The following is a 12,339-nucleotide window of genomic DNA, read 5'->3' on the forward strand; positions in this document are numbered from 1 at the left end:
GTGCTAAAATATGTTTGGGTACTACAGACTGGGATGCTAGCTTTTAAGCTTAATTTGTGAGACTAGTTATTAATTTATGTGTATGTGTGTGTGTGCAGTGAATGTATATGTGCTTGTGCATTTGTGTGTGTGTGTGTGTGTGTGTATGCATGCATGTGTGTAAGCCAGAAGTTGATGTCAGGTGTTTTTGTCTATTTTTGATACAGGGTCTCTCATTGAACCTGCAGCCTGCTGATGAGCAACCTTCTGAGATCCTCCTCTCTGTGTCCCCAGATTTTTTTCCATGTGGATACTGGAGATCTGCACTGATGCCTCATGCTTACGCAGAAGCACTTCACTCACCAAGCCACTGTGCTAGCCCCCGAGCTTAGCCTTTTAAGTGGTAGTTCATATTCTGTTTTTGTTTTATGTATTGGAGTACTTTCCTGAATATATGTATATGTGTCAAGTATGTACAGTGCCTGTGGAGTCTAGAAGAGGGTGTTGAATCCCCTGGAACTAGAGTTATAGTATGGCTATGAACTCCCATGTAGATACTGGGAGCCAAACCAGGTCCCCTACAGGAGAAAGTACACTTAACCACCGAGCCGTCTCTTCAGCCCTCTCTGCCATTCTTTATTAGATCCGACTTTATTTGACAATAAAGTCATAAAAGCATATACATTTCCACTAATTCAGAGAGTATGGTCCTCGAGACCTCTTCAAGGGTCCATGGGCTTATATCTGTTTTTATTTTAACATTTAGGTATTATTTTCCCCTTTCTCTTTTATTCTCTCATGAATGTAGAGCTGGGATTACAAGGATATAATCCAACCAAGACAAAAGCCCTCAGAGAAAAGCACACAACAGTACCTAGGACCTGGTGTTCAAAATTGTGTTAGTGTGTGTGCATATATGTATATTATATATATGTATATGTATATGTATATATATATGTATATGATGTGCATATATGTATGTGTGTGATGTGTATCATATATGTATATGTATGATGTGAATGGTGTGTGATGTGTACATATATGTATGGCATATATGAAGTGTGTGTGATGTGTATGGTATGTGTGACGCATATGATGCATGTATGGTGTGTGTGATGTGTACAACGTGTGTGTATGTGTGATATATATGATGTGTGTAATTTGTATGCTCTGCATGTGATATGTATGATGCATGTATGGTGTATTTGTATGTGTGATGTGTAGTGTGTGTGTGGTGCATACGATGTGTCCTGTATGATGTATATGATATGTGTGATGAGTATGATATGTACATATATGTGTGAGATATATGATGTATATGTGTGTGATGTGTATGATGTATGTGTTAGTCACTGTGATAAAAGATCATGACCAAAGCATCTTAAGGAAGAAAGAGTAAATTTTGGCTTATGGTTCCAGAGGGATGAATGTCCACCATGGAGAAGGCATGGCGTGGAGAAGGCATGATGGCTGAAATGGGAAGCTGGTTGGTGAAACTTTCATTTTCACATAGAAAGCAGAGATAGAGAGAGACCAGGAAGTAGGGTGAGGCTATAAATCCTGAGAGCCCACACCAGCAATGCATTTCTCCCCCAGCAAGGATGCATCTCCTAAAGGTTCCATAACTCTCCCACACTTGCACAGTGAGACTCTCTCAAAACCCAAGTTACCAAATGCACAGCGGATGATGGGGAAAACATGAGAGACTAAGAATAGAAGACATTCTAGAAGTTCTCCGCGGAACTTATTGTTTTTAAAACCGTAGGTATTTTTACCTTATGTGTCTGTCTGAGTGCTTGCTGCATGTATGTAAGGGAACCACATGTGTGGGGGCCATGGAGGACAGAAAGGGGCATCTGATCCCCTGGACTGGAGTTACAGACTGTGAGTTGCCATGTGGGTGCTGGGAATTGAACTTGGGTCATCTGGCAGAGCAACTCCTGAGCCATCTCTCCAATCCCCCCCCGAAGTAATTCATTAATAGAGTGTTCTAGAAGAACTGAAGAGAAAGCTCAGTGAGTCAAGTGCTTGCTGTGTAAACCTGAGGACCTGAGTTCAGTCCTGAGCACCCATAAGAGAAAGAGGCAGAGTTGCGAGCCTGTAACGGTGGCCTGAGGGATGGTTAGTGTAGATGAACGAGGACCTCCAGGTACAGTGAGAGACAGTATCTCAAACTTGATCAAGTCTCTAGAGAATAAAGAAAATGTCGGCTACAGACCTATGGCAGTCCATCCTCCCCCCCGCCCCCACACAAACACGACACAGACATGGCACACACGAACAGCACCCATCGTTGGCTGGGAAGGTGGATGGACGGTTAGAGTGCTTGCTGTGTGAGCATGAAGACGGGAACGCTGATCCCTACAGCCCACGTAAGCCAGCTGATTAGATCAGCTTCCTTATTTTTAGTGACCAAATTTCCATCCTAATAATAAAATGTCATCTTCACACATCTTCACAGTTAAACATTGGTCTGGAACTCTTGGACCAATTCTAGAAACAGGCATCACGGGATTCCTTTCAGGCTTGTTAAAAATAGAGGAATTCAATTTAAACCAGGGATTCAGGATAGGGTGGGGCCGTGCTGCCTGCTGCTAGGACCATGCCTTTCCCAGGCTGAAGGTCTCGCTCGATGCCCATTGACCGAGGCCCAGAGCACACACCAAGTAAGGAGCAACCGGGCGAGGTTCCAACGTGCTGCTTCAGAGATAAGGAAGGAGCTGAGCTCAGACCTCCCCTGGTGTACTGTCCACCCAGATCCCAAAATGTCCCTGTCTACCTCTCCTTCACTTTTGCTCCTTCTCAACATGTCAACTGTAGCTTGGCCTGTGACTGCCCTGCAGTTGGTATTTTGTGTTCCGCTGTGTTAATTTCTTTATTAGTATGATACGTAACTGACTCTCACATACTGAAATCTTATGTCCACAGACAGTACTTATTGAAGGGTAAATTTATTACTTGGACTCACTAAGCCCATGCACACATGTCTGTATCTTTGCTGGTCAGACGTCTCCCCCATGGACACTCGCTATGGACGTGCAGTAATAAATGCTGTCTTCCCTTCTGTCACGGCTAACACCACCCTCACAGGTTGGGCACGATCCTGTCATACTCAGCTCTAGTCACCATCTCCAGTGGCTTGACCCTGAGCCAAGATGTGACCCACACGATGGAATCCAGGATGAAGGGCTTCTGTAGTCTGGAGCCTGGCTGTTTCCTACAGTTGTAGTCTCAGAGGTTACTGCTACGGCCATTTGGCGAGAACCATGCCCGCAGCACGCTCGTTCATATGCCTCCTGCTCTGTGCTGTGCTGCAGCCCATGCTGCTGCTTCAGGAAGAAACGCTTTCTTGCACTTCCACCAAAGCCCCCTCGTCCTGGAAGATGGGCTGGGAACTACAGCACGGCCATGAAGAACTACAGCAGCGGTGGCTTTTTCATAGCTGGAGTTCTCCCGGCTCTCACCAGTACCCGTTCATTCACATCTTGTCTTCCGTCCCAGTACTAACCAGGTTCAACCCTGCTCAACTTCCCAAATCAGAGCATCTCAGGGTGGTATGGCTGTGAACTATTCTCTCATAACTGCGTTCTCACTGTGCGGTAGAGTGGCTGCAGCAGAGACTCATGGTCCTGAAAAGATTCAGATATCTATTGTGGCGTGACCAAACCAAACCAAACTGAACCAAACCAAACCAAACCAAACCAAATTGAACCAAACCAAACCAAACCAAACCAAACCAAACTGAACCAAACCAACAACAACAACAACAACGAAAACAAAAAACCCAACCAGCCAACCAACCAACCAAACAAACAAACGTGGGATGGAGAATGACTTCTCAATCACTAAAGGAGTCCCAAGCAGACGGTGAACGTACTGTAAGGCAGGGGCCTTGCACTGCCTTCCTCACTGTAACATGCTGTACTTGGCAACTGCTTATATGCAGCCATTGAAATGCTCTCTCCAGGTTAATGCTTGTTTTGCACAGGTACCAAATCACATAAACAGCAGTGTTTTACTCGAAGGAAAGCAGTTTCAAGTTCAGATGGCCTGAGTGCTGGATAATAAGAAGGGAACGTAAAGTCTGGATAAGGAGGCACAATTTTGTTCCCCACACTTAACACATGAAGAAATGACTCAGGTCATAAAGGAAGCTGATGGCGTAGGGTTAGGGCATTATTATGAGGCTGCAGATGCTGAAACAGTGGGGGAGAGATAATACAGGCAGACTTTAGTTAGAAAGAGGAGTGGTGAGGCTAGAGGGATGCTCTGGGGTTAAGAGTGTGTACTGTTCTTACAGGGGAATGGGGTTTGGTTCCCAGCACCCATGTTGGGGGACTGACAACCACCTGGAAAGCAAGCTCTAGGGGATCTGATGCCCTCTTCAGGCCGCTTCCGGTACTGCACTCACATGCATGCCTTCCCACATACACATAATTAAAAATCAGAATAAAATCTTTTGAAAAAGAAAGAAAATAGCCATCTGAGTCAACTAAGATCTAGAAGAGCAGAATCCAGGAGTGCTCTGTTGAAGGAGGAAGGGTAAAGTACCCTGACCTCTGGTGGAAAGGCAGGACCTGGAGAAGAGAGGTGGAATCTCAGGGCAGACCTCCTTTTTCTGAAGTTCTGACTCTCAGAGAAGGTGAGGGAGGGTCAGCTGAGAACACTGATCTTGGACAGGCAGCCAGCTGCCTGCAGCTCGAGTAAGACAATGTCGGAGTTGTCTTCCTCACGTGCCGCTCCTCTTTCCTGAAGCCAACCATGTTCAGTGCATGCTGCTGCCTGTCAGCTATCTCAGTGACTGAAATACCACAGAAGGGCAGAGTGTGATTCAGACAGAAGGCTGAGGCGTGCATGTCGGTTATGGACGATTTTAGAATTAATGGTATCTACTCTGTTCTGACTCAGGGAGAGGGATCCTGATCTAGTCTATATCCAGGTAGGAGGACCCTAGAGTGTAATTGGCAGCCCTGAAAGATGCTGTCTAAAGGAATGGGGGTAGGGGTGGAAGTGGGGGTGGGGGGATAACATTCTTCCTACAAGAATGAAGGTGTCACATCACTTCTATAAGAAATCCAAGACCGGGCTGGTTGTAGTGGCTCATGCCTTTAACCCCAACACTTAGGAGGCAGAGGTAGCTGGGTCTCTGTGAATTCAAGACCAGCTGTGTCTACCCAATGAGTTCTAGGCAAGCCAGAGCTACAAAGAGAGACCCTGTCTCAAAAACAAAAACAAAAACAAAAACAAAAAACCAGTCAAGCAAACAGAAACCCAAATTCCAGTTCAGGGGTTGCTTTCTTAATCGAAGGAGAATGTCCCCAGTAGGTGTCGAAAAAGCAGGAGTTGACATTATGCCTATTTCTGAGACAGACGATACAATTAAAGGCAAAACCAAGTCATAATTTAACTCTTCCTCATAAGACAAACAGGCAAACGTTTCCAGGGTAGAGGTGCGAACACCTAAGGATGGGGGCCAAGGTGATTTCATTTTGTTCCAGTGTATCCAAAAGCTTGTCAAGGTGGAGGGACGGTGAGAGAAAAAAGCAAGCAGATGTTGGTGGTAAGGGTTCTCCCGAATCAGAGGGAGGGGCACTGTCAGGCTCCAGGTGGGAGTATGTAATACAAAATTAGGTCCGGGAGCGCTAAACAAACACCACCTTTCCAAGCCACAGCAGGAGGGTGTGGTCTCTTTGGCATGGGATATTTGCTTTGCAAAGATTGGGTTTGTACAGGAATCACACGGGCTTGTGCTGAAGAGGGGGCAAGAACTGAGTCCGTATTAAGATAAACAACCCCCAAAACCTTCACGATCCCTTTTACCCATCTACCAGATAGAAGAGGAACATCCAGCTAAGAGCCAGGGCGTCACTGGGAGATGATGCTTATGGTTTGACCATCTCCCGGGGTTGTCACGAACTGTCACAGGTAACTAGGGGGGCACCAAGTCCATTCAGCATCTGGCTCCGATGCTTGAGAGGAGAGAGCTGGTGAGTGTCATTACAGCTGCTTAACCTTACTCTTTCAAGCGGCTGTTTGTGGGGCTGGAGCTGAGGGCCGTCAGCAAATTGGTTCCTGTGTAAGTGCGAAGATTGAGGTTTGATCCCCAATAGCCATGTAAAAAGTTGAGCATTGTGGTCCGTGTTTGCAATTCTCAGCACTTGGGACAAGGAGACAGGAAGATCCCCCAGGGCATACTGGCCAATCAGCCTAGTGTAATTTGCCAGGCCCAGGTCCGGGTAAGAGGAATATCCAGATCAGGATAGCCTATGGGCGTTGTCTGGGGAGGAGAGTCTTGAATGGTTATTTATAGGGAGGGTCCAGCCCACTGTGGGCGGCACCATTCCCTGGGAAGGTGGACCTTGTCTGTATAAGAGAGCTGGCTAAGTAAGGGCCTGTGGCTTGCCTGTGAGCAAGCCAGCAAGCAGTGCTCTTTCATGATTTCTGCTTCGAGTTCTTGCTTAATTTCTTACCTGACTCCCCTCCAATTAAACTGTAATCTGAAAAATTTAAATAAGCCCCTTCTTCCCATAAGCCTTGGTCAGAGTGTTCTATCAGAGTAACAGGAAGGAAATGAGCACCGAGAGGAATAAATGAAGGAGATGGTGGATGTAAGATTCCAACAGTTCAATGTACAATATGACCTCCATATCATGAGTGAGATCCAAGATGGTGGACTAAGGAAGTCAGGACACAGGCCCTGAGTGCTCTGCAAGTCTTTCCTTCATCCTTAGGGAGCCAGCACTTCTATTTCTGAAGCTCTGTTAGTTCATTATGTGGACGAGAGGGAAGGAACGTCTAAGGCTCGGCTGTTTGTCATCAAGGAGTGCACGGCGTTGCAGAGAAACAAAAACAACAAAACACCACAAGTGCTGGTGTGGGGAAACGATCAAAGTCCTGTGAACACTCGGAGAAAAATCTAACTTTGTTTTTCCCTTCTTCTGTCATGGAATAAGAAAGGAAGGCCTTCAAGTGCCAGAAGGGCAGGCTCTGAAAAGATTTGGAAATTCAGAGTTCTATTGTGGGGCCTTTTAGCTGCTGAGAGTTCGAAACCGAGCCCCTGCTGACCAGCTCAGTGAAACCCTGTAGTAAGCTAAAAGAGAGGGCTTGATTTAGAAGCTAAGAAATCACAACGAACCGCTGGAAAATAATCATGATGGCACCTTAGGGTTTTTTTTTTAAATAAATTTTATGTGTATGGGTATTTTAACTGTATATGTCTTTGCGCACCACGTATTTTCAGTGACCATGGAGGCCGGGAGAAGGTATTGGATTTCTGGAACTGGAGTTACAGATGGTTGAGAGCCACCACGAGGGTGCTCGGAAAAGAGCCTGGTTCCTCAGGAAGAGCATCCTATGCTCTTAACCACCGCACCATCTCTCTAGCCCTTTATTCCTTTATTATTATTATTTTTAAAGCCACCGCTCACACTCCTGTCATGGAAGAATCCTCTGTTTTCTTCTAGTTGTTTTATAGTTTCACGCATCTTATTTATTTAAATTTATCATTATTGTATGCACACGGTGTGCGTGTGTGTGTGTTCGCGCGGGCTGCGTGTGCAAGTGTGCATAGAGTAAGTTCTCTTCTTTCACCTGTGTTCAATTCTCAGAACCTGCATGGCATACACACCCTCGGGCACAATACCCACACACATAAAGATAAACAAAATCTCAAAAAACCTAAAAAAGAATCTGGCAAAATGTATAGCTGGAACAAATGCATGAAGCAAACGGATTTCACACATACTTGCATATCTAGTTAGTGGACCCAGAGGAAAGAAAAGTGTCACATATCAGATCAAAAAAAAACTATGAAATACGTACAGATACACCCGAGAAAGCTGACAGAATGAACACAAAGAAACCTTATTAAAGCTCAGGATCTAGGAAACATTGAGATGCTCACAATTCTAAAGACTCAATGTTATGAAAACGCTCCTTTTCTGCCTCAAATTAATTTACTATACAGTTACTGCAATCCCAGTGAAGATCCCAATGGGTTTTTAGATAGATTTTGAAAATCCGACTTTAAAGTACATTTAGAAGAACAAATGCATAAAAAACACACAAGAATATTTGGTTGGTCAAAACAAAAATGACCAGGCGAGGAGATAAGGAAGGGGAAGAGAGGTGATCCTTAAAACTCATTGCAAAAGGACAGCAGTCAACCAGAGGAGAAAGGGAAACACCGGAGACTAAAACATTAAGCAGGGATAATGGCATTAGGGCGAGGAGAGGGGAGGGGTAGGCTAGTGAAAATTACAGCTGTAGGAAGAAGCCTTATGTGGAAATGGCTAGTTCGTAAGCTGATGCAAATTTTCTTTACTTATAAGAGAGTTTGGAACTGTTAAGTCACAAGCATAATGTCCGTATCCTTCAAGGTTGTTGATCCAATGTAAGACTGAGCCAATGAGGGAATTTTATCCTTTTTGCGTTCTATGGCTTACATGGCTCCACAGTTTTTCTAATGTCAACCAAAAACATCTTTGGGATTGTCATCTAAGCATAAGACATCACACGCTTTTCTTTTTTGGCCTTCAGACTATTTTTAATTATGTCTATGTGGGGCGCGCACATTCGTGTGCAGGTGCAGGTCTGCCTGGAGCTGGAGTTACAGGCAGTTGTGGGGCATGGGAGCTGGGAACTGAACTTGGGTTCTTTACAGAAGCAGTACGTGCTCTTAATTGCTGAACCATCTCCGCAGTCCGCCATGTCACATTGTTTTAAACGCTCTAAGCCTTCCCATACAGAAAGTTGCTCATCTAATGAAGTCTGCAAATTACAGACGTTCCGTGACAGTTCTTAAGATGCTAGGTGCTGGCCGTTATTATTTTTAAAAAATTATTCATTTTTATTTTATATGTGTGAGCATTTGCCTTCATGTATAAAAGTGCACTGGGCGCATCTAGACCCACAGTGGCCAGAAGAGGGCGCTGGATCTCCCGGAATTGGAGTGAGGAATAGCTTGAGTTGCCTTGTGGGTGCTGCCACCAAGTGGATGCTGGGAACTAGACCCAGGTCCTCTGCAAGAGCAGCCGCTTTTAACCACAGAGGCATCTCTCCAAGCCCACGTATTATTATTTTAAACTTTCATGAGAACATGTTTCAAGGGAACTGTATCATTGGTTTGTTTTTAAAATCTTATAGATCTTCAGGAACTCCTTCCAAGTCTTCAGCCCACTGATGCTATACTTGTTGGCAGGCTGACCACGTCCTGAACGATCAGTCTCTGCCTGCCGCGCTTTTATGTCCGATATCTGAACTGTTGCGTAATGACATTAGTAAGCCGAAGTGATTCAACTGCGCCAGGCTTTGATATCTCAGCTAAAATAACTTTACAACATCTTATCGAGGGAGAAGTAAGTAATACAAATGGCTAGCTGTTTTAATAACATTAGATTCGTTGTTTTTTTTTCTTCAAATACCTAGTTTGAGAATAAGTCACTCACAAAAGGAGAATTCGTAGCTTAACGACAGACAGCAATTCTGACGTTTTTCCAATTAAAACGTAGATCTGATTAATACAGGCTAAGCTTTGAAGGACACTGACAATTGCTACTAGATGACTCTAATAAACATGGAGCCCACTCTTGGCGTGCTCTCAGTTTTATCACCGGGAACGAGAAGCACCATATCTCATGATTTGTGTGTGTCATCAGTGTCCCAGTTTCTTCAGAGTTGCTCACTGGAGGTGGCCCGCTCCCTCAGCTCCATGGAGCCATTCCTCCCATGAGCTATGGGAAGGCAGGGCCAGGAGGCCAGGCCTTGCTGGCAAATCTCAGAGTTTGGTTTAATGCTGTGCTACTACTAATGGATCCGCTAAAGCCTGTTGGTAAACATGCCCCTTTCCATTTAGTTCTTGCTTTTAAAAACTTTAACTTTTCAGATCCAGAAATGCTGTTACAGGCTTTTAATCCCAGTACTTGGAGGCTGAAGCGGAAGGATTTTAAGTGTGAGGTCAATGGGGATTCTATAATGATATTTTATCTCAGAAGTTGTGCTGTTCAATTAAATTCTCATACTCTAATTTTAAAATTGTACCTCTAATTAATAACTCAAATAATTTTTTTATAAAATGAAATTTAAAAAAAATTAATTATTGTCTAGAGAGATGACTCAGTGGTTAAGAGCACTCGCCATTTTTCCAGAGGACCTGGGTGTGACTCACAGAGCCCACACAGTGGCTCACAACTGTTCAGGACATTTGATGGCCTCTTCAGGCCTTCTTGGGCACCAGGCATCAGCAGGCAGACAGGTGGTGCACAGATGTACATGTGGTTCAAACACAAGCCACAGTGCATGTGTGGGGGTCATAGCGACTTGAGGGCGTGGATTCTCTCTCCATCCTGTGGATCTTGGGGGTGTCAATTCAGTCCTGAAGCAAGAACTTTTATCTGAGCCATCTCATTGGCCCACCAAATCTTCTTGAGACAAGCGCAGTGGGGGATTCACGGCCCTTTGAAAAGTGTTTGGCTGTCTGACAATGGTTAATGAAAATACAGGCCTCGGAGTTTAGAAACCCCAGCTGGGTCTAGGTGCAAATGGTTGGTTGTAGAACTCAGGCAGTCTCAGGCAAACAGCTCCGAACAGAGGCTCCACAGAACAGGAGTTGGCCAGCTGAGGTGAGTTAGATAAAGAAAGCCTGCAATGAAAAAAGACCCTACCTACCATGCTGTGAGTAGGGGCTAGACTTACGGTGTGTGAACCGTATCCCAAGTTTTCAAAGGAGAAGGGAAATCGAGAACACTCTCCAGGTGACAGAGATGCAGTGGCTGCAAGCTTGTGCTCCTCCCTCCTGGAGTCTCCTCCCTCAAAGCTTCTGCTTCTGCTTCCCTCTCCTTGTGACACAGCATCTCATGGCACTGTTACAAATGATGCCTTTCTCAGGAACACATTGGTTTCTGGGCACAGGGAGTCAAACGACTTTCCGAGTCACTCTCCCATTGGCTTCTAGTCTCCCTCTGCTTTCTCTTCATCCCTCTTATGGGAAGTGAAGATTTTTATTCTGTAATTTTAAATACTACCCACACATATACACATACACACATGTATGTACATATATCTGCGAGTACATATATGTAAATAGCTGTATGCATGTTCACATGTATGGTAGACAATAGAGTTTGACATTGGCCATCTTTTCCTGTCGGTCTTCACATTTTATTTACTGGGGCAGGGTCTCTTGTTGAACTTGGAACTCGGAGCTCACTGAGTGGCTAGTCTAGTCAGCTTGCCCCAGGGCTCAGGTCTCTGCCTCTTGAACGAGTGCTGGGATTCAGGATTGGATTGCAGGGCTGGGGCAACACGCCAACTTGGCATGAACTCCAGACCCCATACTTGCTTTATCCACAGAGCCATCTCCCCAGCTGTATCCCATTTTAAGTTTTATACCCTGACAAACTCTGAGACAAAAGGAAGACAGGAGAAACTGGTGAACCACCAATAAGCAAGTGCCGGAGGCCTTCCTTAACTTATCTGCTGAGTCTTATGACGAAGCCCCATATTCTAGATAGAAAGAGCAAGGCTCCGGAGCTGTTTTATTCAGATGCCATGCGAATGTCCACTCAGAACATCCACTGTATGTTCAAGGAGCCTGAAACTGATTACAAAAATGATCCACTGATAGCCAGGGAACACTTACTAAAAACAACATAAAGCTAATAAAAACTGACATTGTTTGCCAGAGTATTTAAACACAATCACACTTCAAATAGCCCCCAAGGAACATTTTCCATTGTAAGAGGCAGGATGTGTGTGGAGATGTGATCTTGTGAAAGCATCAGAGGAAGGCGGAAACACAGAGATCATTATTTGAGATTTAAAATAACACAAACTGCTCGCAGGGAAACTAGGCTTTCTGCCACTTTGGTGGCTCCTAGATGTGCCAGAGAAAATGTAACAGTTTTCTGCTTTAATTGGGTCTGTCTCAGAGACACATCTGCCACTCTTCCTCCTCTAGACAACCAAGCCAAGGGAAGTTGGTTCGGGTTGTGTTTGAGTGGGTAGGGAAGGGATGGCTACAAAGTGACTGATGGGAGATGGCTCAGTAAAGTGCCTGCTGTGCAAACATTAGGCCTGAGTTTGATCCTTAGAACCCCAAAATAAAAGCAGGTTCAATGCTTCTAGCTCCAGTGCTGAGGACACAGAGACAGGCTTACTAGGAAATAAGTCAGTGCAGCTCACACAACAAGCTCCAGGGGGCTCAAAGGCAAAGTGGCTGCCACCTAAGGAATGCTACCTGAGGTTGGCCTCTGGCCTTCACAGGTATGTGTAACCATGTACACACACACACACACACACACACACACACACACACACACACCCCACACCTACTACAAAATGAATGGTATTTCAAAAAGCTGG

The 12,339-nt window shown here is 45.0% G+C and overlaps 1 protein-coding gene across 3 annotated transcripts in view; it reads right to left on the reverse strand.

Moving 5' to 3' along the window:
- Positions 1–12,339, reverse strand: part of Thsd4 (thrombospondin type 1 domain containing 4) — a 627,039-nt gene that overhangs the window by 88,767 nt on the left and 525,933 nt on the right.

This window comes from Rattus norvegicus, chromosome 8 (assembly GCF_021556685.1).
Source record: "Rattus norvegicus strain SHRSP/BbbUtx chromosome 8, alternate assembly SHRSP_T2T, whole genome shotgun sequence".
NCBI classification, from domain to species: Eukaryota; Metazoa; Chordata; class Mammalia; order Rodentia; family Muridae; genus Rattus; species Rattus norvegicus.